The sequence below is a fragment of the Balaenoptera physalus genome (genome assembly GCF_965194825.1).
Source record: "Balaenoptera physalus genome assembly, chromosome: 16".
Classification (NCBI taxonomy): Eukaryota; Metazoa; Chordata; class Mammalia; order Artiodactyla; family Balaenopteridae; genus Balaenoptera; species Balaenoptera physalus.
The window spans coordinates 28,026,316-28,053,920 of record NC_138898.1 but is presented as its reverse complement, the minus strand read 5'-3'; the positions used below and the strand labels follow the sequence as shown (position 1 = coordinate 28,053,920).

The 27,605-nt window shown below is 48.8% G+C and overlaps 1 long non-coding RNA gene across 1 annotated transcript in view; it reads right to left on the bottom strand.

The window, feature by feature from the left end:
• Positions 1 to 27,605, bottom strand: part of LOC309646200 — a 42,257-nt gene that overhangs the window by 8,449 nt on the left and 6,203 nt on the right. The window contains exon 2 of the long non-coding RNA XR_014255212.1: positions 26,463 to 26,817. This is a non-coding gene — a long non-coding RNA (uncharacterized lncRNA). The remainder of the gene's footprint in view (positions 1 to 26,462; positions 26,818 to 27,605) is intronic.

The following is a 27,605-nucleotide window of genomic DNA, read 5'->3' as shown; positions in this document are numbered from 1 at the left end:
GGATACAAATGGATGATGAAATGTTTAGATTAATTGTATGTGTTTTTATAGATGTCAGCTGCATAGATAATGATACATGTGTCTAATAAATGATAGATATTTAGTAAAAGAGTGAATGAAGGATGGATGGTAGATGGAAGAGAAACAGGTGAAGAATAGATTGGTGAGTTGATGATCGGCTTGTGAATGATAGATACGAAGAAGTGAATGAGGAATATATGTTGGGTGGATACTTGATGTATGAGAAACAGTGGAAAGATAAATGACAAATGGAATAACGGATGGATGGATGAGGGATAAGTAGATGCATAAAGAATGGGTGAATGAGGAACTAACGAATGCATGAAAGATGGTGGATGGCTATTAATGGCTGGTGAATGGTCGACAGTTGAATGATGGATGGATGACAGATAAATGGTTAGATGGAATTATGATGGCTGGCTGGGTGGCTGGCTGAATGGATGTATGGGTGATAAACAGATTGATGAAGGGTGGATATAGAATGGATGATAGGTAAATGGATAGTGTGTTGGTGGTGAATGCATGGTGATGGATAAGGAATAGATGGTGGGTGAAGGATGAATAGACGTTTGGCTAGATGGATGGTGGATGGGTGATAAATGAATCAGTGGTGTTTGATGTATGAAATGTATGCTGTATGGATGTATGAAAAATGGATAAATGATAGCTGGATAGACTGATGATGTGTGAACAGTTCATGTATAGGCATGTGTGTTACCATGGATAATTTCTGAGGATCTTTCTAACCCTGATATTTTGTGACTCCCTCTTTCCTGGGAGAGGAATGAAACTGATGTTTGATAAGCTTCCATGAGCCAGGCCTCTTCATGGGCACTTGACTTACGTCATCTCTAGTAATCATTGCAACAACACTGCAAGGCAGATATTGTTATGCTCACTTTACAAGGAGGAAAATAAGGTCCAGTGGGAGGAAGAGATTTTTCTCAAGCCTGGCTCCACCTTGCTTCTGTGTCTCTTTACTCCTTCTCCCTCTAGTAGTACCTCATCCCCTCTGCTAACAATTTTACACATCCCTGCACCATTCATGTTTTGCCTCCTCCAAGAGCCCCTCAACCCTGACCCCGGGGAGCCTTCTATTCTACACTTGAGACCTCCTCGCCCTGCCCTTTTCTACATTTCACTGGTTCCTACCATGATTCACAGTTTTCATCAATACAACCATTTATTGAGTGCCTACCATATGCTCGGCATTGAGCTTGGTGCTCTACATATATTACCTCATTTTCTGTCCATGAGAGCCCTAAAGGTAGCTATTATTACCCTGACTTTAAATGTGAGGAAGTCAAGACTCAGAGAAGTACAGTGACATGCCCAAGGTCACCAGCTAGTTAGTGATGAAGATGGGGGTGAAACTCTGGTCTGTTCAGTTCCAAAGCCTGCATCTTAAACCTTGATGCTATATTTCCTCTTGGCTACTGGGATGTTTGGTTATCCACATTTATTTGTTTAAGTGTGTATATACCTGTATGCCCATGTGTTTGTGTCCAATTCTTCCATGAATTGGAAGAGAGACACTTTCTCACACTTTTCCTGAACCCACTTCAGTATCAGATACAGAGAAGAGCCACAGAACATTAATGAAGAAAGAGCCACCTTGGACATCCTGGAGTTCAACCCCTTTATGTTCCCAGTGAGAACACCCCGGGTCAGAGAAATGATGCAACATGCTCAAGGTCACACAGCAGGCTGATGGCTGAGCTAGGACCTGAATCTGAGCCTTGGTGCTCAGCCAAAAATGTATTGGGAGGAGGAGAAGGAGGAGAAGGAGGAGAAGAAGAAGAAGAAGAAGAGGAAGAGGAAGAAGGAGAAGGAGAAGGGGAAGAAGAAGAAGAAGAAGAAAGAGGAGGGGGAGAAGGAGAAGGGAAAGAAAAAGAAGAAGAAGGAGGCAGAGGGGACTTCCCTGGTGGAACAGTGGTTAAGAATCTGCCTGCCAATGCAGGGGACACGGGTTCGAGCCCTGGTCCGGGAAGATCCCACATGCCGCAGAGCAACTAAGCCCGTGAGCCACAACTACTGAGCCTGTGCTCTAGAGCCCACGAGCCACAACTACTGAGCCCGTGCGCTACAGCTACTGAAACCCACGCACCTAGAGCCCGTGCTTTGCAACAAGAGAAGCCACCGCAATGAGAAGCCCACACACCGCAACGAAGAGTAGCCCCCGCTCGCCGCAACTAGAGAAAGCCCGCGAGCAGCAATGAAGACCCAACACAGCCAAAAATAAATAAATTAAATAAATAAATTTATTTTTAAAAAAAAGGAGGAGGAGCAGAAGAAAAAGAGGAATAAGGAGGAGGAGGAGAAGAAGAAGGAGGAGGAGGAGAAGAGGAAGAAGAAGGGAAAGGAGGAGGGAGGAGAAGTACAGCAGGTGTAACTCTCAGGCCACATCCAAAATAAATAGCCTCCATTCCACTGAGTGGTAGAAACTTAATCTTGGTCAATTCTGGGTGTCTTCTTTCACTTTCTCCTCTCAGGTCACCTACTCCCCCACCTCCCTGTGCGTGCAGAAAGGCTCCTGGTCCAGGGGGCCTGCACACCTACTCAGACATCTAGGTTCATGGCTTCCTTAGGTTTAACCCAGGAGTGGGACCGTAAGTCCTGCTCTCTGATCCCTTAAGATTACCTGGGGTTTCTGTATTCTTTCTTCAGCATCACACACCAGTATCTACTCACTCCCTAGCTTCCTATATCCGACCCTCTGTATTACTTGGGATGCTAGTTCAGCTAGTGTAACACAGGCCAAACTATGCCCTAAAAAAGATAGACGTTGATTTCTCTCTCACTAACCAGTAGAGGGTAAGAAGTGCAGCTGATATGGAGTCCCATGGTGTCAGAGACCCTGGCTCCTTCCACTTTGTTGCCCTGACGTCCTTCACATGTGGCTTCCATCTTGTGGCCCAAGATGGCCTCTCCAGATTCTACCACCATGTCAAACTCCAGCTGCCAGGAGTAGAAGAGGAGTGGTGAGAGAATGTCCCTTTTTTCTTTAAATACATGACCCAGCAGTTGCACACACCACTGGGTTCACATATCCCTTGTCAGAACCTGGTCATGCAGCCACATCTAATCACGAAGCACACTGGGAAATGTCATCTTCAGCTATGTGGCCATCTGCAGCTGCAGAAGAAGGGGAAATCCGATAATTGCATGACGACTAAGTATCTCTGCTACACTGCCTTTCTCCCCACCTCCCAGATAATCTTTATCTCATTTCCTAAAGAGGAAAACCAATTCTGACTCATCTATTCTTCTCTTGAGGGTATAAATTGCATACCCTCAAATTCCTCATGGCTTTGACTAAATTCCATCATTTTTCCAAACCAAAAGCTTGGGCTTTGAGACTCAGAAAAAAATGTCTTCCATTTCTGCCTCACTATCCCCTCTCTAAGGTGATGGAGGCCACTAACAAACAGGGGAAAGGTAAGGTGTAAAATACAGGAGATGCCTTCAACATTACAAAATGTTTACAGCTACAGATACAACTCAGACATCTCCTTTTCCTGATAGGTCATTTGGTGGCTTCTCCTGACCTTAGACTCTTAGTCTTGGCTTAAAGGATAACTCCTCAAAGAGGCGTTCTCTGCCCATCCTATTTGTTTCCTTCCTAACAGACACCACGATATGTAAGTTATAAATATATACACTTTATTTGATTTGTGAATGACACCATGTCTGTCTTTTCATCTGTGTATCTTCAGCATCTGGCACAATGCCCAACGCACAGTAGATGCTCAGCAAATGTATTAGATTGAATGATGAATTTGCGTACCAGGGCCCTGTGAGGTGCAAAAAATTTTCAAATCGTTTCCCAGGTGACTAAAAATGGAGTGGCTGTAACTGTATTTATACTTAGTGGCCCAGGAAGAACTATGTTTCTTTGACCCTAGAAGTCAAAGTATTAACATGGGTGGGGTTTTTCCCAGTGGCCATGGGGGAGGCATGCTGGAGGGCCATGTGGGCTGCTACATCTTGAGAAATGCCAGTCACAGACCTTCTTCTTGAACCCCAACCAATATCAAGATGTTCCCACCCATCCAGGACTTAAATCAACCCAGGAAAAAAGGGAGGAAGGGGAAATCTTGACTCACTCAATTTCATTCAAATCTGAAATGACTATTTTTTTGTCTAGATTTGATTGAAGTTTGCATTTTTTGACATCAGGAAAAATAGGAGCTCAGGAGAAGCAAAATCCTTATAGAAAATGGAGTGTTAACGTTTTTTGCATGTCTGAGTACATGGCTGAGAGGTGTGTTTTGGCCACATTAGAATGATGCCATTCTGGAATCACAGATGGGTCAACTTATGAAAACTTGTAATCACAGAGTTAAAGTCACTCAATCTTAGAATCACTTAAGGTTAGAATCATAACCTTATATTATGTATTCAGAAAGAAAGTTAGAGATTGTCTTAGTTTGGATTCCCCCGAAAGCAGAACCTGAGACAAGGATTTGGGTGCCAAGTAGCCCAGGAAGCAAGGGGGATCTGGGAGAGTGAAACAAGGAAGGCAGGAAAAGCAATAAAAAAAGGGAGTGGGACTTCCCTGTTGGCGCAGTGGTTAAGACTCCACCTGCCAGTGCAGGGGACACAGGTTCGAGCCCTGGTCTGGGAAGATCCCACATGTTAGTTGCCGTGGAGCAACTAAGCCCGTGTGTCACAACTACTGAAGCCCGTGCGCCTAGAGCCTGTGCTCCACAACAAAGAGAAGCCACTGCAATGAGAAGCCCGCGCACCGCAACGAAGAGTAGCCTCCACTCGCCGCAACTAGAGAAAGCCCGCGCCCAGCAATGAAGACCCAACGCAGCCAAAAGTAAATAAATAAATGTATTAAATAAAAAAAGAAAAGGGAGTGACTGAGTCAGTTTCCAACATGGGTGACAGGTGCCCTATCTCACCGCTAACCTTCTGAGCAGCCAAGGGGAATCACCTCCAGTGGATAAGAGGCTGAGACAATTATCTACCAACTCCCATCGCCCCCCAGCCCCCACCCCGTGATGGAGGGTTGCCCCTGGGCGGGTCAATTCCTCCCAAGTCCTGGCTGAGAGTTCCCAAGGCTTCAGAGAAGCCAAATGACTGAGAGGTGCTTGAAATGGGATAACATCAGTATGCTGGGAAGTGCCCACCACAGCTCCAGCTAAAATCAGTGGTGGGCTGAGGGGACAAGGTGTGGGACACCAATAACAACTAATACCCCAATTTCACCCCAACACAAGAATTCCCTTCTAAAGGTCTAGACTGGGAGTCTGCAGGCTACACCAGTCTAGGGGATCCATTTTGTTTCTTTAGCACCTTGTTAAAATGAAATCAGAATCTAAAGCCCGTTAGGAGATGCCTGTAGTCTTCATTTTGCTATATGCCCCACCACTCCCCATTGCCCACATGCCTTCAGATTCCTGTTAGCTGCCCAGGCCTCAGAGGCATTTGACCCTGAGGCCCCTGCACAGGGCCTCTCATTAGCTACAGGGTCCTTAAGAAGATCTTTGTCTCGCATCTGTATCTCCAGTTCCCTGACACATAGTCTGCCCCGTGATAGGGCCTAATAAATCTGCCAGGGAATGGAGCCTCCGCTTGCATTTTTCTCTGCCTGGAAGCTCACTCCTTTCAAGGCTGCCTGTTGTATTGTCTACTACCTGCCCCCACCCCCTCCTGCCCAGGCCCCAGGCATTCCCAGTGGGGACTGGGGGTGAAACTCCCTGCTTGGGGTGAGCAGCAGGTTAATTTCCTCCTGGAGCTTCCCTCGGCAAACAATGAGACAATGGCGAGCCGGAGGTGGCCTGCGTAAGACAGCCGTGGAGGGGAAGTTGTAATCTGTGCGTGAAGCCAGGAGCAGGCAAACGGCAAGAAAAGCAGCCTGGGCCAGACCGGGCCCTCCACCCAGCCGGCCCCTGGGACCAACCTGAAGGTCACCTGAGTCGCCCTTGAGGAAAACAGCCACGAACCACCATAGTGAGGAGAAAACACGGATGGGTGGGGCTCACCCCCACACCCCTTCCCTATCCAGATGGTCCTAGTTCCTCCCTGCATAACCCCATCTGCCCACATTCTGAGCCCTGCTGGCCGGGAGACATCCCCAGACAGACACCATCTGATTCTGGCTTTGTTCTGGTGCTGTGACCTTGGGGCGTGTTACTTAACCTCTCTGTGCCGTTGGCTCCTTATCTGTAAAAAGGGAATAATACCACCTCCTTCCCCTGGTTGTCAAGAGGATTCCTCCATCACCCCACAGGCATTTATTGGGCATCTGCTATGTGCAGGCACTGTGTTGGATGCTGGGGCTACAGTTCTGAATGAGACAGCGTCCCTGCCCTCATGGATTACAGTCTTAATATGGAGACAGTCAATAACCAAGTAACAGTCACACCATGAAATTACAACAGTGATGGGTGTTACCAGGAGAAGAGGCGGCACCATTAGGACCATTGAACATGAGACCCAACCTAGTTTGCAGGTCAGGGTGGGCTTCCTCTAGGAAGAGGCAGTTAAACTCAGCTGAACAGGACGTGGAAGTTTACTAGGCCAAGGGGGAAGGGTATAGGAATCAATGCAAAGGCCTGGATGCTGGAACAAAGTTGGCATTAATGAGGAAGAGCCAGGAGGCCTGGGCACCTGTGACAGGAGTTTGTTCTTCATCTGGAGAGCAAAAGGAGGTCACTGAAGATTGCAGTGGAGTGAAACGGTCTCACTGGCTTTCAGCTAATGCATGGCAGCACTTAGCACTGTGCCCAGGTAGGTGGGTTCCCTCCTCCTCGACAGGGGGTCCTGTCCAAGCACATCAGGCACGACAAACCACTGCTTTCCAACCCTCCCCATCACCACCAGGGCTGGGATTTGCTGTGCTCCCCTCACAGATGAGGAAACTGAGGCTGAGGACAGGGGAGAGAGGGAGGCGGACTGAGCACACCAATGGGTCCAGCCCCCTCTAGGGAGGGGGAAGAGTTGGAAGAGCGTCCTGAGACTGCAGAGACACCCAGGAGGACCCCTAGCCTCCTCTGCCTACACATCTCAAGGCAGCTCCTTGACCCTCGTGCCCCTAAATCCAGCTCTGTACCCAGAAAGGGAGAGGGGCTGCAGACAACTCAGGGGTATCCTCATCCCAGGTCATGACCCCACACATCTCCAGAAGCTGAGCAGTCTCATTCAAAGCCACACCTACACTCATCAAAGCCAGCCTTCAGCTCTGCCCAAGCGAGTGGCTTCAGGCTCACAGAAAGAGCAGTTCCCACCATGCAAAGCTGTAGCTACGCCCTTCGTGGTCCTTCTTCTTAGCCATCTGAGTGCTATGAGCCCCCCTTTACTGAGGAGGAAACTGAGGCTTGAGGGGGACAGCTCCCTGCCCATACTCGCAGAGCTGGGAAGAAGCCGTGCCTGGTCTCAAAGCATCTCCTGCAGCCCCACCCCACGCCCCCCAGCCCCTGTGGGTTAGTTTATAGACATGTCACTGCACGTGTCAGAGCCCTTGTTGGCTTCCCAGGGATGGAGCCAAAGCCCTTGTTGGGCTACAAGCCCCCAGCCTCTCTCTGTCCATCTCGTCACCCCGCACAGGCCTCCGCCTCCCTCCCTCACCTGCTCCCGCCTCAGAGCCGTCTGCACCCCCTGCTCCCTCTGCAGCCCGGCCTCCCTCATTCATGCCTCGGCTCTCCTGTCCCCCAGCAGAGGCCCTCCCCCAACCCTTGCTCCCTGCTTTACTTTTCCCCACAGTACTCATCTCTTCCTGACTGTATGGGGGTTTTTATATGTCTGTTGATTGTCTGAGCCTCGGTCTCCTATGTTCACTGCTGAGCCCCACAATGGTAAGTGCTCAACAAGTATTTGTCACATGAATAAACGAAGGAGGACAGAGGGTCTCCAGTCCCACCCCTGCCCCAGTGTATCCCCCAAACCTGCATCCCCGACATCCCCCAAACACCTAGCTTGCTGGTGCTGGGCTTTTGGGTTTGGGAAGGGCTGGTGCACAGCCATCCCCTCACTGGACCATCCACAGGCCTTGGCAGGTCCTGATCACAAAGGAGCGAGGAGACCAGAGCTCAGCAGGAATGTGTGGCTTGTCCAAGGTCACAGAGCCCCAAAGGTCACAGAGCCACGATTCCTGGAGGGGTGCAGCGGGGGGGGGGGGGGATGCATCTCACAGCAGCCCATCACTGCAGCAGGAGGCGCCTCTTTTAGGAGGGCCCAATGAAATGGGAATCCTGAGGCTCCAGCTCACCCCCTTTCTCCAGAGAACCCAGTTATGTTTGGGGGCGGGTGTTGCTCTGCTGCCAGCAGCTTCCCTCCTCCCAGCACTGGGACTCCAGCTCCGCATGTTCCAGGAAATCCAGGCCGCATTTCCCTCCAGGAGCCACCGCCCAAAGGGACCCTCTGGGGAGAGACAGAGCATTTTTGAGGAAAAGGGGGGTGAGGGTTGGGGGTGTGGGAGAAAGAGTCACCAAAAAAAAAAAAAAATAGTGGCTGGGCCAGGAATGTGCCTGGGTGAATCGGAGCCAAGCCTCCTGTCACATCCACAGCTGTGCCGGCCAGGGCGGGTGCAGGGCGCAGGCGGGGCCAGGTCACTCTCAGGACAGGACACCAGCTGCCAACCTGCTCCTGGTGGATTCCCCGCCACCAGCCTGGTGGGGGAGGAGCTGGGCAAGCGCCTGGGCCCAGAGTCAGGACCCGGGGCTCTGCCACCCCAGTCCACTCGCCAGCCTGGGCCTCGGTTTCCCCATCTGTGCAACAACGGGACTTGGAGAAATGCTGAGACGGTGACTTTTCATTAAGACACTGGTTGACTAAAGCGAGGGCAGCCACAATTTTTAGCAGGGGTTCTGGACCTGGGGTTCAGAATTCAGGGGCTCTGTGAACTTGGATAGGAACGAAATAACAACTTTATATTCACTAACCTGTAACTGAAACGCAGCATTTCCTTCAAGTACAAATGTGGACCACGAGCCCTGGCAGGGTCAGCAGTGACCTTGTCACAGTAGAAGTTGGAGACACTTAAGTCTGACATCACAGCGCTTGCAGACCCCTCCATGTCCTGTTTAAGCTCACTGAGACCCCATACCTGCCTGCACACCTTTTATTTAATGTGTTAATAAAGAAGCTTGTCTATTACTGCATCACAAACCCTTGTTGCTATTGCGGTAACGGCATCTCAGTATGATTGGCTTCCTTTGTATCCTATGCACTTTATTTTATGTGCTTAAAAAAACATGATTATGATAAGGGGTCCATCCCATCACCAGATGCCAAAGGGGTCCATGGTACAAAAAGTCCCTGCTTTATATGCAGCCATTTTTAGTTTTAAATGGGGAAGTACTCTGTATACTGACTTGGAACGATGTCAAAACACAGTGCTAAGTGCAATGCAAAAAGCAGGATACACCGGTGTCTGTGTAAGAACCAGGCTGAGTACCTACATTTGCTTGATGTGCAAGGAGCCCCAAACTGGGAACAGTGGTCATCTCCAGAGTCTCAGGGAGACCCATCACTCAACACCTTGAGTACTGATTTTTTTTCCATATGCATAAATATTCAGAGTGAGTCAGGATTCTGGGAAGATGGCTGTGACTGTGGTGGAAACACAGTTTTTGAATCTTCCCAAATCTCCACATCAAAACAGGCAAAGCAACTAGTTGGCAAACCAAAACCCCATGGACAAGATTTATATCAAAACCAGGTGACAAGGCATCCTCACGAGTCCCCAAATACAAGTGGATGGAGACAAACCTGCACAGAATCAGCGTCTGCATAGGAGAACATTCCCTCTGTATTTGTCTCCAGGGATACATGAATTAATAATAAAGTCTCAGCCTCTGCCCTAAGGTCCAGGCTTAGTGGGAGACACAGATAATCACAGAAACACATATAAAATTGCAACTGTGATAAGAGTAATTCTAAGAGTTCCAGATCCTGAAAGTATATAACAGAACCCACGTCTGAAATATATCATGGTTGAAAAAAAAAAGAACAAAGAATAAAGGAAGAAAGAAAGAAAGAGCCCAGTACACAGACAGACACACAGATAACCCCTCCTTTGCAGGCCCATCTCAGTGGCCACAGGACAGTGAGGGCAGCTGTCCACCCACGCGGGCTCCAGGGGAGCTGCCCAGCCCCCAGCTCAGGGCTCAACACCCGCTGCCCAACATCTTCCTTCACGATGAATCATGTTTGTGGACTAAAAACAAGGTGATGCAGCCAGGAAGTCTGTAGAGTCATCAGCATGGGGGCAGCCCCTCAAAGCGGAAAAAACACTACCCTCAGAAGCTGGAGACATGGGTTCAAGTCCCAGCCCGGCCACAAAATTCACAGTGTAAGCTCACACAGATCTCAGAGGTTCAGACAGAAGGCACCTGCCAGGTCTCACACGGCACACCTGCAGATGCCTCTAGACTCCCAGGAGGGCTCTTCAGCACCTCAGCTCCTCTGTTTGGGGGGAAATTGGAGGCCCTTGCCAGCCACTGAAAATGGAACAAGGTTAAAGGCATGTTATGCCCTCTCGCCTCAGGCTCTCCAGATACTCAGGTAGCACCAACCCCTGACCGGACAAGAACAGAGCCCTCGGGACCCAGCCACACTTCTGTTCACTCTCAAGAGCAACCCCAGCAGGTAGGGGTCCTTAGCCCCATTTGACGGATGAGAAAACTGAGGCTCAGAGAGGGGAAGAAGGTAACCTGAGGTCACACAGCCCTACTGTGCTTTGACCCAGGTCACTCGATGGGGGCACATCACCCCCCGGGGACAGCTCTGTCCTGGCAACCCCAACCTCACGCCCAGCCTGGAAGCCCGCTCAGGGGTGCGGCCGTCTCCCTGTGAACAAGACTATTTTTAGTGTCGGCAGCAGGGGCTAGGGGCCAAAGCCAGGAGTGACAATGGGGGGAAGGGGGTGGGGCTGCTGGCGGCCGCCCCCGCACCCAGCAGCCGCCCCATTTCCTCGAGGAACCAGGCTGCGCACAATACAAGGAAAGCCGAGTGGGGAGCGGCTGGGGGCTCCCGTGGGGGGGCTGACCTGGCCCATCAGGGCAGCTGGGGGCCTGGAGGAGGCCTCCGGACCAGGGGGAAATGGACCATTAGTCCAGCTGCCTGGCCTGGGCAGGGGTGATCTTTCATGCTCTACACACTCACACACACACAATTTATTCTCTCTCACACATACACACACTCACCTTAATCTCTCTCTCACACTCAGACTCATTCTCTGTCTCCGCCTGTTTCTCTCACATGTACTCACCCATACACATACATACACACATACACACACACACGGGTCTTTTGCTAACTCCTAAGCCAGGGCATGGTCTCACCTCCAGCCTCGGAGACAGAGAACTGGGCCCTGGGGACTCAACAAGGTGAGATTCCCACAGTGGCCAACCAGGAGTTGATTGGGGGCCCAGGTGGGAAATGTCATCACGAGCATCCCAGAGACTCTGCCAGGTCATGGCTTCTTGGGGAGGGGTGTCCCTGCTGGGGAAGGCCCTAGCCTGGGGCTCCCAGTCAAGGGGGCACTGTGCGACAGGAGCAAGAAGGCGGCTCCCCACAGCCTGGCAGTGAGGGCTCCTTCCTTGGCCTCTACAAAGGGGGCTCCAGTGTTGCTGCGTGGGGGCCCTGAACTGAATTTGATGTCTGAGGTTCTCACGGGTTCTCCCACGGCTTAGGGCAGGAGACTGTGTCTCCCATTCCCCACGCCTGCACTGCCATCCATCCCACCTCCACACCCTTGCTTATGCCATGCCCCCTGCCAGGGGTGCCCTCCTCTGTCTCCCCATTCTCCTACCACCAGTAAAGCTCTGAGAGCAAAGACAGTGACATTCTTGTCTGTCATCACATCCCCAGGACCAAGCACAGTGCCTGGCACAAAGTAGGTGTGCAATAAATACCTGTGGAATAAAATCCTTCCTTGCCTCCTGCAGGAGGCCTCCCCTCCCCTCACCACGGACAAAGTTATCTCATTGGACCTTCTCCACTGCCCAGTGAGGCAGACACATTCATACCCACTTCAGGGAGGAGAAAACTGAGACCAGGAGGGGATGCAGCTTACTGAAGATCATACAACGGATAGAGACATAAGCAGGACTCACATCTAGACCTTGGGGTCCCCAGCTGTGTCCTCACAAGCCCACATCCGCCCCTGGCCATCAGCTCTCAAGTGTGAAACTGATGTTGTCTACGCAGCTGCATGGGGTTCCTGACATCAAAGTCCAGCTGACAGATGAAAGTGACGGTGGAGTTGGGGAGATGGGATGGGATTCCAGAGGTATGTTAGAGGTGGGACCAACAGCACCAGTTGATGGACAAGAAGCCGGGGTGAGATGGGAGGAGGCGAGGAGGTCCCTCCTTGGTATTGGGCCTGAGCAGCGGCTTGAAGGGCGGCCCTTTACTGAGTCCAAGAGAATTGCAGGAGGAACAGGTGTGGGCACATTGATGGGCAGCCAAACATCAGTGTCTAGAGCTCAGGGGAGAGCCTGGATCTACATCTTAGATCTTTTTTTTTTTTTGGCCATGCTGTGCGGCTTGCGGGATCTTAGTTCCCTGACCAGGGATTGAACCTGTGCCCTCGGCTGTGAACGCGTGTAGTCCTAACCACTGGACCGCCAGGGAATTCCCTACATCTTAGATCTACATTTAAGAGTCATCAGGGCATGAGTGGACTAAAGTCACAGGGCGGGGTGACATCACCTGGGAGTGAGTTCACAGAGGAGAGAAGATGGAAGAGTTTTACTAAGAGAGTAATCAACGATGGCAAGAGTGAGGTTTGTTTGCCCCAAGACTGAGGGCTTCTCCAGCCCTCCCAGGACCTACGCAGAGCTGGGTTCTCCTTCAGTGGGATGGAGTTTCACCCAAGGATCAGGAAGGGAAAGCAGAGGATTTCTGGACATGCACTGGGGGCAGACTCTGCACAGAATGAAAAACGACCCGCTGGAAATGTTTAAGTAATATTTGGTGGAATACTACTCAGCAATAAAAAGAAACAGACTGCTGATACATGCACCAACATGGAAGAATCTCAGAGACATAAAATGAGGAACGAAGCCAGGCACAGAAGAGTACATGCTGACTGATTTCACTTCTATGAAATTCTAGAAAAGGCAAAACCAAGCAACAGTGACAAATCAGATTAGTGGTGGCCTGGGCCCAGGAGGTGGGAGTGACAGGTGAGGGGCACAGGGGGGTTTTAGGGTGATAGAAATGTTCTGCATCCTGATTCGGTGGTGGTTACACAGGGTGCACATTGTCAAAAGTCATGGAAAGGTACATTTTAAATAGATAACACGGGTACCCTTGATTTTATATTAATTATATCCTGATACATTTGATATAAAAAGTCTGCACCATTCTCTCAACCTTGAGAATTAATGATTGCTTACAAGATGGACTGCGTTCTTTCTGGTAATAGAGGGTGCCTCCTCCCAGATGGCTCACAAGGTCCAACACTGAGGTTCATTTAGGGATTTGCTCAACTTATTTCTAGGAATGCAGGGTGCTGAGAAGGGAAGGTGGGCTGCTGTTTACTGAGCACATACTATGGGCAGCACTGAGCTCTAGTCCTGGGTAACTCACTTCCCCCAATACCCAATAAAATGAGTGCTCTTATTGTCCCCACTTTACAGAAAAGGAAAAAGGTGGAGGGAGAGGGGTCTTGCTCAACATCACACAGCTGGTGGGCGGGGGAAGCAGGACTTGAACTCAGCCTGGCTCCAGAGCCGGCATTCCCTACCCTACGCCATGTGGGAGACGGTGCTCGGGCCACTATTCGGTGGTTCCCTCTTTTCTGGCCTCAAATGTTCCCCACCCCTTCCACAAAAGCCTAGGAGGGGCAGAGGCGCACGCTCCTTAGAAGGCAGTTTGATGCTGTCACCTAGGGGTGACTGAAGGGGACCGAAGGGGCTCGAGTCCATCCGAGGGAGCTTGTCGACGTGTTTCTCCCACACCTGCAGCCAGCTTGTTCCATTTCCTGGCTGGTGACCTGGGGCAAGTGCCTCTACCTGCCAGGCCTCTGTGTGTTCATGTGTAAAATGAGGATCAAAATATGATTTCTCCTTAATGGTCACAGAGTTTTCTTTTGGTGATGAAAATGCTTTGGAACCAGATAGAGGTGGTTGTGCAACACTGTGAATGTACTAAATGCCACTGAATTGTACACTTTAAATGATTAATTTTATGTTATGTGAATTTCACCTCAATAAAAAAGAAAAAAGGGAAAAAAGAGATAATCTGTGCAGATATAAATGGATATACACAGTAAGAAAAAACCTACCTGTCTAAAAGTTGTAGTGCAGATTAAAAGAGCAGTAAATATCAAGCACCTAGAATAGCACCTGACCCCTATTACAATGCGTCTTTAGTTCCATTGAAAGTTAGAGCCCCGATTGTTGCCAGGCTGCCATCCTTGCTGAACAGCCAGCTGCACCAGCCTCCTCCTGGGCTCCCTGCTTCAGCGCTTGCTGCCCCACCTCCCCATCTTTTCTCCAGTGGCAGCCAGAGGGATGGGGGAATCCTGTTAAAACCCAAGTCAGGTCATGCACTCCTCTGCTCAAAACTCTCCAAAATCTCCCCATGTCGCATGAGAAACAGCTAAAGTACCTACAGGAGACTTCGAGGCCCTACATGACCGGCCCTTGATGCCACCCCTGTCTGCCCTCATCTTCTATCACCCCCTTATTCACCTGCCTCTAGCCACGCTGGCCTCCTTGTCTTTCACCACCCCCCGCCATGCCAGGCATGCTCCTGCCCCAGGGCTTTGCACTGGCTATTCCCTCTGCCTGGACTACTCTTCCCCCAGATTCACATAGCTGCTGCCTCACCTCCTTCAGGTCTTTGTTCAAATGTCACTTCCTCAGAGAGGCTCTCCCTGACTACCCTCATAAAACAGCTCTGCTCCCCTCACAGGCTTTACAGTCTGACGTGACACTGTACATGGATTTGTTTTCTGTGTTTAGTTCATCTCCCCATGAGATTGGAGGTTCCTTGAAGAGGACCTCAGTGTCTCTTCAGAGGGACTAAGTTTCTTGCTAGGAGCCCAGCCTGGCACATGGTGAGCCCTCCATAGATATTTGTGGAATGAATGATAGAATGCCCTAGACAGTGCCCATCTGGTCACTCAGCTGAGCTCAGAGTGTGTGAGCCACCACGGGCAGGGACCCTGAGCTCACCTCAGCAGCCCCAGCATAGCCTGGCACAAGAGTGAAGGGGCACCTGGTGAGGGAACGCCTCTGCCCAGTCGTGGGTCCTGCCGCTTGTGGGACTCCAGACTTGGAGTGACAGGGGTCCAGAACCCCAGGCCAAGGGCCTGGCCTATCCCCAGCCCACCCCCAGCTCTTTCCCCTGAGACTCCAGACTCTGCTTCCTCCCTTGCAGCTGTACCTTCCGCCTCCCAGCCTCTTCCTTTCCTCCTCATCTGGGCCCTAGCTACGTCTCCTCAGGGCTTTATCTTCCCCTCAGCTGCTCTGGAGGGACAGAGGCCCTCCCTCCATCCTTTCCTTCCCTGCCTCCCTGGCCTGGGCCCTAAAGCCTCCCCCTCAGGCTCAGCGCCCCACCCAGCCTCCCTCCTCGCCTTCAGCCACTTCCAGGGGGCATAGCAGGGAACAAGGCCAGGCAGGAGTGACCAGAGGAGCCTCAGGTCCCTCCAAAGGCCTCTGAGCCTCCAACTTGCTGTGTGGTCTCTCCACTCAAAGGCCAGCTCAGGAACTAGGCTGTCTGTGCTCCAGTCCCCACTCTGTCACTTGTTAGCTGTGTAGTTTTAGGCAAGTCATTTAACCTCTCTGTGCCTCAGTTTCCTCAGCTGAAAAGTGGGGGTCAAGACACCACCTATTTCAAGTGTTCGGGAAGAGTAAAATAAAGCATGTCAAGCAATTGGAGCGCTTGACACAGAGAGTTTGTCTTAACACAAGGGTGCAATGCCACAGCGTGGAAGGGCTTTGTAAACTGCAAAGCCCTAAACAACCCTTGGCTGTGTATTTGTGCCACGTTTCTGACCCAACGGACCCAAAATTCTGAGGAAGAACCGCCCAGTGGCCCCTAATCTATCTCAGATGTTCTCTACTGTCATTATCCTTATCAGTACATGATCAATAACCTCCTCAGGTTTCAGAAAGACCACAGTCAAGGGTCTGCCTCCTTTATACAGGGTTAAGGTTCTAGGGAACATTCTAGAATAGCACCCCTCCAGCTAAGCCCACTGTCCCCAGAGGCCTCACAATAATCCCAAACAGGGAAGAGTCATTATTATTCCATTTTACAGATCTGGAAGCTAGAGCCCAGAGAGCTTCAGGCTGCTTGACTCCAAAGCCCAGGCTCCATCGCTGTCTCCAGCAGACTGACTGGAGTCCCTACCCAGTGGTCCACACCTGTGCCCACCTGAGCTCCTTGAGGACTCCTTTGAGCTCCCCCAACACTCCTGCTCAGCAACTCCTCCCTCCAGTTTTCCCCAGGCACTGGCCTGTCCTTCCAGGATCTTTCTGATGCCAGTCAGCCTGGGAACAGCCAACACCAGATCAACTGCTCTTTCCCTCCTGATTCCAGAACAAGAGAAGCTGGTGTCACTGAGAGCCTGGGGGCCCTGGGCCTAAATTTGTTTGCAAACATTACCAACAGCCACCACATGGAAGGGGCTCTTCTTTCCATCTTGCACTGTGGCTCAGAGAAGTTAGGTGAGCAACTTGCCTGAGGTCACATGTCTAGAGAGCGCATGAGCCAGAGTTGAAACTCAGGTCTGTCTGCCTCCCAAAGGCTTGATGTTGGCCTTCAAAGACTTCAGTGACATTGGGTGACTTCTTTCCCAACCCTAGTCCTCAGTTTCCTCATCTCTTAAATGGAGATAGTAACATGTCATTTGCTGAGTTGTGAGAATTAAATTTGAAGGGTTTATAAAGTGCCCAGAACAGCACTGGGCACATGAGTGTGGCATTGCTGAAGGACCAGGCGCTCTGAGGTCAGGCTGACCTAAGGTCAAGTCCCAGCTTCACCACTTTTGCTCGTGGAGACAAATACTCTACCTCTCTGAGCCTCACTAGACCCATCTGGAAAACAGGGATGATCAGTGCCTCTTATAAAGATGGTGCTGGTCCCCAAAGTTGAATTTTTTAAAAGTTAAAACATAGCTCTCATAGAAATAAAAAGTAAGCATGTGCCAAAATTATATGTAATTCATTAGCATTTAACTGATCAGCAGGACAGAGAAGCTGGTTCAAAGAGGATAAGAGAGTCTGAAATGTTTATAATCAATGAAAGACAAAATGCTGAAATATGACTGCAGAGTGAAACTGGCAAAAGAACTGCAACCTTCGGGGTGATCTTTTCTACTGGACAGAAATCATTTGCAAGATAAATCTACAAGTGATTACATAACTTCCCTGCGTTTGGGCCCTAACAAGTAAGTAAATGACAAGTCAAATAAAGATTTCCCGAGAGAGTTAGACAACCCTTGGGTGGGCCTGTTGGACAATACTCCAGCATATTTCTGAAAGGATATGCAGTTCTCTTTTTGCATTATTGCCAAGTTTGGGATACTTTTTTTTAACCTGAGGATGCAATGCAGTAATAGAGGTAGAAAGGATTTATAAATTTATTATTTGTGCAGTGTCTCTGCCCACCAGACCCAGAACTCTGAGGGAGTCCCTCCCAGCAGCCCCTATGCTAACCAAATGAGGTAGACAGTGAGCTAGGAACACTCATAAGACTGTAAACTATTTACAAACATCGTCTTACTCATCTTCATTTCCTTCCAGAACACTCTGAATGTCAGGGTTGGGACTAGGGTGAGGCGATGCTAAACATCACACAATCCATAAGTATCCTTTACATGGAGTCCCCACTCACCCACTGGCTCTCTGGTAGAGTCTGGAAAAGTCTTTGGTTTTATTTATTCAACAACTATTCCCTGGGGGCCTACTGTCCTGGGTACTTAAGATGAAACAGAAAGCAAGAGAGATCCAGTCCCTTCCTTCAAGGGCCTAGAATCTAGACAGGAGAAAATTAACCAAGATAGAGGCTAAACCAGGGGTCCCCAACCCCCGGGCCGCACACCAGTACTGGTCTGCAGCCTGTTAGGAAGGGCCACACAGCAGGAGGTCAGCGAAGCTTCATCTGCGGCTCCCCGTCACTCCCCATTGCTCGCATTACTGCCTGAACCATCCCTCCCCACCCCGTCTGTGGAAAAATTGACTTCCACAAAACCGGCCCCTGGTGCCAAAAAGGTTGGGGACCACTGGGCTAAACAATTACAAATCACCACAAGCACTCAAAAGGAAAAGAACAGGGATGAACAGGAGCAGGGCCAACAGCTTCCTCACCAGCAGAAGAAAAGCTCTCTGAATGGTGACATTCAAGTTGAGGCATGAGGAATGAAAGGATGCCAACCAAAGAACAGGCTGTGGGAAAGGCATCCCAGGTGGGAGGTACAGCACGTGCAAAGGCCCTGATGCAGGGACTAGCTTCAAGGAACTGAGCGAACAGTGTGGCCACTGTTTAAGAAGCAGTAGGAGATGACAGACGAATTTTGTGCTTTGTATTTGCAGCGCTGACCTTTGAAACAGAATTTCTACTTTCTGTTACCACCTCGAAAGAGGACAGCTCTCCATTGCTCTCCTGGTTGTCTGAAAGCTCCTATTCTGTCTGTACCAAGTGATGGCTTCTTTCTCTTCTCCAAGTGCATGTTACTGTAATGTGGCCCTGAAAGCAGTTTTATAATATGAAGAATAAACAGAAGAAAGAAAGAAAGAAAGGAAGAAAGAAAGAAAGAAAGAAAGAAAGAAAGAAAGAAAGAAAGAAAGAAAGAAAGAAAGAAAGAAAGAAAGAAAGAAAGAAAGGAAGAAAGGAAGAAAGGAAGAAAGAAAGAAAGAAAGAAAAAGGAAGGAAGGAAGGGAGAGAGAGAGGCAGGAGATGAGGTGAGGAAAGAAACCAGGACCTGAATCATGGTGGGGGTGGAGAGGGACCTGGTCAGAGACCTAGATTTAATTCTAAATATGATGAGAAGGCACTGGAGTGTTTTGGTCAGACACCTCTGATACCCCACCTCTTTTTTTTTTTTTTTTGCCATGCCCCATGGCTTGTAGAATCTTAGTTCCCCAATCAGGGATTGAACCTGCGCCCTCACAGTTAAAGCACGGAGTCCTAACAACTGGACTGCCAGGGAATTCCCACCCCACCTCAAACGAAGGAAGCACTCCTAGTTACCACCTCAGGCCTCCAACCAGGGGCTTTGACAGTGAGGTCCCTGAACCGGCAGCATCAGCACCACCTGGAACTTGTTAGAAACACAGACTCTTGGGACCCACCCCAAACCTACAGATCAAACACTCTGAGAGTGGGACCCAGCAATCTGGGTTTCAACAAGCCCTCCAGGTGATTCTGATGATGTACAAATTTGGGAACCACCACTCTGGAATCAATAACCTACCATTTAGAAACATGACCCAGAGTCGCCACCCGGTGTTATTTTATGGGAACTACAACCTGGCCGCCACTTCCAGCATCAGCCCACGGGAAGAGGAAGGACACTTCCACCAAAGGGACACAGACAGGGTCATGGACAGGAGGGTGGCTTTAGTGTGTTCCTGCCCACTTTTCTCATATGCAAGGACACACAACGTAGGAAGGCTTCCTCAGTGATTAACTTCAAGTTTTCTCCCTGCTACAGTTGGGATAAAACCCAGATTCCTTGCAGTCTGCTCTCTCCCTATCTTCCTGTCCTCATTTCCTCTCCCCTCTCACTCATGCATTCCCTGCCAGCTTGCTTCCTTGCTGCTTCTCAAACACACCAAGCATATTCTCACCTCTGGGCTTTGGTATTTGCTGTTCCCTCTGCCTGGAAAGCTCTCCCCTCAGACTTGCAAGGCTCACTCCTTCACTTCAGTCAGATCTCTGTTCAAATGCCACCTCCTTCAGGAAGCCTTCTGTGACTATACTCACCAAGGAGCTCTGGCCCTTCTCTCTTTCTGTCTATGACCCTGTCTTCTTTTTCTTCCTCCTCGACATTATCTTACACATTTATTTGATTTTTGTCTATCCTCCTTATGAGACCATGAGTTCCAATAAGGAAGGGATGTTTGTTCTGTTCACTGTTATAGCCCCAATACAAACAGTAGGTGCTCTGTAGATATTTACTGAACAAATGAATATACTCTGTGAGGCAGGTGTTATCACCCTCTTTCCAACCAATGGGGAGACTGAGGCTCAGTAAAGTGATATGACTCATTCAAGCTCACACAATGAGTAAGGGACTGGGATCCACACTCAGAGTAGGAGTTCTGGAAGCTGAGCTGTGATCTGTGTTCATGGTGACACCTTGGCGCTCCTGAGGCTAGGGAGGCTTTTCAATCTGGCCACCATGCCTCCATCACCCAAAGTCGGCAAGCGGGGGGTTATGAGTTCTAAAGAATGTTCTTCAAGGTCAAGGGACGGAGGGCAAGGGTCCAGTGCTGAAATCCCAAGTGGGGCAGCACTTCCAGGAGCACTGGGCAGCCCCCAGTGACTGGGGGGTGCCCCAAGCATAGAGCAGGAGGGGAGCAGGAGTGCAGACATCCTGCAACAGATCCCAAGTTGTACGTGGTATTCAAACGGCCCTTTGTTAAGTAGCGTAGGTGAAAACCTTGGTTTTAATGAGCTGAGCCTGGGACCAAATTCTATTTCACGGCAAACACAATGTGCGGGGGCTTGTGTGTGTGTATTGTTTTTTTGTTTTGGGTGGGGGTGGTTTTGGCTGCAATGTGCAGCTTGTGGGACCTTAGTTCCCCAACCAGGGACTGAACCTGGGCCCTCAGCAGAGAGACGGTGCGGAGTCCTAACCACTGGATTGCCAGGGAATTTGGGGGGGCTTGTTTTGTTTTGTTAATTTTTAATGGGCTTTGTTTTAGTTTTAGGTTTACAGAAAATTTGTGCAGAAATTATACTAAGTACCTTTAGACTTCCTCTCCCCCAACACACCCAGTTTCTTCTATTATTAACACCTTGCATTAGTGTGATACATTTGTTACAACTGATGAACTGATGCTGATACATCATTTTTAACCAAAGTCCATAGTTTACATTAAGATTCACTCTTTGTGTTGCAAGGTTCTGTGGATTTTGACAAATGCGCAACGTCCTGTATCCACCGTGACAGTATCACACAGAAGGGTTTCATTGCCCTAAAAATGCCCTGTGTGCCATCTATGCATCCTCCCCCGCCCCAAATCCTTGGCAACCACTGATCTTTTTATTGTCTATAATTTTGCCTTTTCCAGCATAGTATTTGCTTGGTTTTAATATACAGTGAATCTGCCAGGAAAGCAACCACCACATTAGTTGGGAACAGACCAGGCTGTGCTTGGTTCAAAACTTTACCTAGGGGCTTCCCTGGTGGCGCAGTGGTTGACAGTCCGCCTGCCAATGCAGGGGACGCGGGTTCGAGCCCTGGTCTGGGAAGATCCCACATGCCGCGGAGCAACTGGGCCCGTGAGCCACAACTACTGAGCCTGCGCATCTGGAGCCTGTGCTCTGCAACAAGAGAGGCCGCGATAGTGAGAGGCCCGCGCACCGCAATGAAGAGTGGCCCCCGCTTGCCACAACTAGAGAAAGCCCTCGCACAGAAACGAAGACCCAACACAGCTAAAAATAATAAAATAAATAAATAAATAATAATTTTTTAAAAAGGAATTCCTAAAAAAAAAAAAAAAACTTTACCTAGAACCACTCACATTTTGGACCACCATGGCCATGCAGTTGTGGTGTTTGAGTTGTCAGAACTCCTGATTCAGCCCACAGTTTCACAGTGATTCTACTCACATCCATGCCTTCCCGACTACAGTCATCCCTCGGTATCCGAGGGGGACTGGTTCCAGGACTTCCCACAGATACCAAAATCTGGATGCTTAAGTCCCTTATATAAAACAACGTAGTATTTGCATATAACATACGCACATCCTCCCATATACTTTAAATCATCTCTAGATTACTTATAATACCTAAAACAATGTAAATGCCACGTAAATAGTTGCCAGTATGTGGCAAATTCATGTTTCGCTTTTTAGGACTTTCTGAAAAAACAAAAATTTTTTTTCTAATATTTTCAGTCCGAGGTTGGTTGAATCCTTGGATATGGAGGACTGACTGCACTTTGTGACAATATTGTGCCCAAATATTTATGTGTTGATTTACTCTAAATTACTTTCATTTTACTTTCTTTTATATTACAATTAAGGTATCATTTATGTTTAAAAATATGTGTGTCAATAGGTTATGTTATTTGTGAATTTCATTTTAGAAAAGAAAAGAAGCGTTATAATTATGGTTAAAAGGAACACTGGGTCCCGATTTCAACCCACTGTTATACTGCATGACAATCATGGCAGCAGCAAGCACTGAGGAGTGCCCGCCCCTCAAAAGGTACTGTGCTAGGGAAGCGACTTGCACGTATGAATCATTACATCTGCAGTTCCCCTACCGGGTGCTACACAGTGTGTAGTTTTACCCCATTTTCAGAGGGAGAAACTGAGGTTCAAACAGAATAAGGTCCCTGAGTGGGACTGGAAACTGAATCCAAACCTATGCTTCTAACCCCCCAGCATCCAGCGGTGGATTTCCTTGGCCTCCTAGAAAGACCATGTTGTGCGAGCTAATCATCCTCAGGCCCTAAGGCCGCAGGAAAGGGTGGAGGCACATGGGGCAGCAGAGAGGTCAAGAGTACAGGTTATGACCTGGGTTCTGTGTCACTTACTCATGTGTGACCCTGGACAGTCGCTCCCCCTCTCTGAGGATTAGTGGTCTCACCTGTAAAATGGGGGTAATGTCACCAAAGTGTGGTAGGTACTGTCCCTTTCCATGTTACCAAAGTGGAAACTATGGCTCATAGAGGGGAAGTGACCTACCCAGTGTGAAATGAGGGATGATGGGATTGTCCTCTAAGGACACACTCCATTGCCCCATAAGGTCCCCATGGCTCCTTCAAAGCCCAATTCAAGACTCAAAGGTCACCAGGCAAAGGTCAGGGGTCACCTACCCTAGGCACCCATTCCCCAATCCAACCACCCACATGTGATTCCCACAAGGTAGAAGTATCTGAAAGCCCCCAATGGGCTGGGAGAGCTGGGGGGCTGTCTGTGGAAGCACTGGACCTCAGTTTCCCTGTGCTGGACTCCAGCTCCAAAACACAGCCCAAATCAATCCATTCCTCTCCGTCTCCCCTACTGCTTCTACTCAAGTCTATGACACCATCACTTCTCACACAGCCCACCCCTTGCTCCCCTCCTCCTTGCTCCCCACCTAGCAGCCAAGGAGATCTTTTATGAGTGAAAAATCATATAAAGTCACCCCCTTGCTTAAACCTTCCATGGCTCCCTATTGTTCTTAAGCCAAATGCCTCTGCCCACCTCCCTCATCTCATTTCTCCCAATGTTCCCTCCACTCTCCCACCGCCCTCATGTATGTTCAGGTCCCATCAGCCTCCTCCACATGGCTTTAATGCAACAGCATGCTCCTCTCTTAGGATCTGTGGCCAAGCTGTTCCTCCTCCTTGGTCAGCCCAGTCACGGCCCCCTCCTTGCCTTCACTGGGCAAACTCTTCCTCCCTCCCAACCCTAAGACAGCTTTTCCTGCTATGCATGCTCATACACCACTCACTCATAGCCTAGCAATAAGCCCAGTTTGTGATGATAGATTTGTCTGGTTATCTTCTCCCCACTTGACTTAGGTCCACCAGGCAGGCCAAGGACACTGACTTGTTTCCCTTGTGTACTGAGAACCTAGAAGTGTCTGCCCAGTGTTGGCACTCAGGAAAACCTGCTGAATGGTAGAGTGCAGGCATGAATGGTCACCCAAAGGATAGGGTTGCCCATCTCCTCCGCCACGTGGACTAAGACACCCAGGACAACTTGAAGAAGAATGTGGGGGAGGAGAGAGAAGCTGGGGATGGAAGGCAGAGGAAATCCCAGGCACAGCTCAGTCTGCTGTTCAGCATGAGCCTACATGTGCCAGATGCCATGCTGTGCGCTGGGGACAGTATGTATGCTGGGTTAGTGAGAAAACAAGCTCTGAGCCGCACTGTCTGGGCTCAGAGCCCAACTCACTGCTCACTAGCTGTGCAAGTTTGGGCAAGTCACTAAACCTCTCTGAACCTTGGTGTCCCCAACTACCAAAGAGGAGAAGTTACTTGATTACAGAAAACCCATGCCTTAGGGCATTAGAACTTAATACACTCTTGACACTCCAGTGGACCCAGCAGTTCTATTTGGTTACTATTGCTGAATCACAACCACTCCAATTTTTAGTGGCTTAAAACAACCATTTTTTCCTTACTATCGTGTGAATCAGGAGTTTGAAAGGATCAGCTGGATGGCTCTTGCTTGGTTGCAGTCAGATGTTGGCAGGGGCCATGCTTATCTGAAGGCTCAATGGCTGGCTGTTGGCTGGAAGCACCAACAGGTGGCTTTTCTACCATGGTGGCCCAGGGAGGGCAACGTGTCACATTCGTTACCTGCACCCCTTCCTTTATCTCAATTTCTAGCAGCCAGCTCAATGACAGTTGCCTCCTATCTTTCTAGCTCACTCTATCCAGTACCCCAATGCCAACGACCCTCCAGCCCTACTGGGAGCTCTGATCCGTTGAGCCTATCACCTTTTCCCTTGTGTCCTCATTTGTCTTCTTGCTGAGTAAAGCCACAGGGCAGCATTATTCCCATGCACTGCACACCCGAGATGGCCCTGCCCCGCTCTGGCTAAACACCCACCAGTTGACACCCTCTGTCCCTCTGTGCTTGTTCTCCTGCAGTAGAATGTGGCTAGGGACCAACACACCACCACGTGGGCTGGTCTGACTTTACTTACATGATGGCTAGTCTCAATGAGGTCTTTAGCTCTGCCTGACAATTACGCTAGAGTTCCCTTGTCCATTAATTCTCCCCAGGCAATTCCTTCCTCTTTTCTCCTCAAACCTCTATTACCTTCTCCTCCGTTCTCACTCTTAGCTGAGGACCCTGCTTCCTATTCCACAGGGAAAACTGTAGCAATTAGAAAATACTTCCACAAACTTCCACTACACAGCTACCTGCCTACCCTCATTGGTACCCACTTATAAATACTCTGCCTTCTCTTCTGTGACCAGGGACCAACTACCTGTGCTCCAAGCCATGGTCAACCCTCCACTGTGTACAGACCCCACCATCTTTCTCCCTTCTAGCCACTCTCTTCTCCCTCTTGCATCATCATCATTTCCAATCTACTGAATCATTCTCATCAACATAAAAACATGCTAGTATTTCTGCATTTAAGTAACTTCTCTTGACCCGTTTGCTCTCCACCTACCACCCCAGCCTCAGTCCCACAGCAAAACTCCTCAAAAATTGTCCATACCACTGCCTCCATGTCTCTCCTTCCATTACAGAAAAGGTACAAAAATAGTACAAAGAATAACCAAATACCAGTCACCCAGATTTTACCACCTTTGCTGTATCATTCTCTCTCTCTTCCTCCTTTTCCTGAACTCTTTTACAGTAAGTTGCAGACATGATTCCCTTTACCCCTAAAGACAAGTGTGTATTTCCTAAAAGCAAGGACACTCTCTTACAATAATCAAGATCAGAAATTTTTACATTGATACAATTATCTAATCTACAGACCTTATTCAAATTTCACCAGTTGTCCCAGTAATATCTTCTACAGTAAGTGAAAATTTTTTCCTGGTCCAGGATCTCACATCCCATTCTAGTTCTTGTGTCTCTTTAGTCTCCTTAATCTAGAACTGCTCCTTAGTCTGTCTTTGTCTTTCATGAGCTCAACATTTCTGAAGAGTACAAGCCAGTCATTCCGCAGTAACATCCCTCAATTTGGGTTTGTCTAATGTTTCCTCATGAATCAGTTATGCATTTTTGGCAGAAATACCACTGAAAGGATGCTATGATCCCCTCAGTGCATCACATGAGGCGGGACATGAGGTCAATTTGCCCCATTACTGGCGATGCTCACCTCATCACTTGGTTGATGTGGTGTCTGCTGGGTTTCTCCACTGTAAAGTTACTATTTTACTCTTCGTAATTAATAAGTATCTTGTGAGGAGATACTCTAAGACTATGCAGATATCCTGTTTCTTGTCAAACTTTAATCCACTATTGCAGCATCCATTAATGATTCCCTCCTGAAACAATTATTACTACAGTGGTTGCCAAATGGTAAATTTCTAATTCCTCTTTTTCTGTATTTATTAGTTGTCCTTTTACTGTTAAGAGCTTTCCTTTCCCCTTATGTGTGTATGTATGTATGCATTTATATCTTAATCTTCATATACTCTTTCTTAATCCCACTCCAATCAGGCTTTTGTTCCCACCATTCTACCTAAACTCTTTCCTGTCAAAGTAACAATGCCCTCCACTTGGCTGAATCAGTTCTTGGTCCTCATCTTCCCTGACCTCTCAGCAGCACTTGACATAGATCAGCAATTCTCCCCCCTTGAAATGTTTTCCTTACTTGGTTCCCAGGACACTTACCTCACTAGCTGTTCCCTCTCAGGCTCCATTGTTGGTTCCTAGTCTCTTAATGTTGGGGGCCTGGGGTCTCAGTCCTTTGTCATGTCCTCTTCTTGGTCTATGCTCACTCTGTTGGAGATCTCACCCAGACGCATGGCTTTAGAAACCATTTCCACAATGCTGACTCCTGTATTAATCTACTCTGCCATAACAAGATACGACAGACTGGGTGGCTTAAAAACAGAAATGTATTTTTTATTTCTCACAGTTCTGGAGGTTGAAAGTCCAAGATAAAGGTGCCAGCAGGGTTGGTTTCTGGTGAGAATTCTCTTCCTGGTTTGCCACCTTCTTCGTGTGTCCTCACATGACCTTTCTCCTGTACACACACACACACACACACACACACACACACACACAGGGAAAAAGAAAGAGATGCGGGGCACTCAGATGTCTCTTCCTCTTCTTATAAGGATTATCGGATTAAGGCCCCACCCTTGTGACCTCATTTAATCTTAATTACCTCCTTATAGGCCCTATCTCCAAACACAGTCATATTGGGGGGTTAGAGTTTCAACATATAAATTTTGGGGAGACACAATTCAGTCCATCACAACTCCCAAAATTACAACTCCAGCTTGGGCTCAGATTCATACATGCAACTTCTAACTAGGCATCTCCACTTGGAAGTCTGATAGGTGCCTCAAATTTAACAAGTTCCAAATGGAACCGGTAATTCTCCCCTCCTTTCCCCTGAAACAAAGTTCTCCTCCTATAGCCTTCCTCATCTCAGTGAATGGCAAATTCCTTCTTTCATTCTAGTGGGCAACAACCTTGGAGTCATCCTCAATTCCTTTCTCTCTCAAACACTCCATACTCAATCTGTCCCTTTGGCTTTACTTTCAAAATAACCCCAAAGTCTAACCTTGGTTCAAACCATCACCATCTTTTGTCTGGATTATGGCGGTAGCCGCTTACCTGGTCTCCCTGCTTCAGCCCTCATTTATATTCCATTTATTCTACACCCAGCAGTTACAGAGATCCTGTAAAAATGCAAAGCAGGTCCTGTCCTCTTTCTGGTCAAAACCCTCCAATACGGCCCACCTCACTCATAGCAGAAGCCAAAGTCCTCACAATGACCCACAAACTGTGCATGAACTAGTCCCA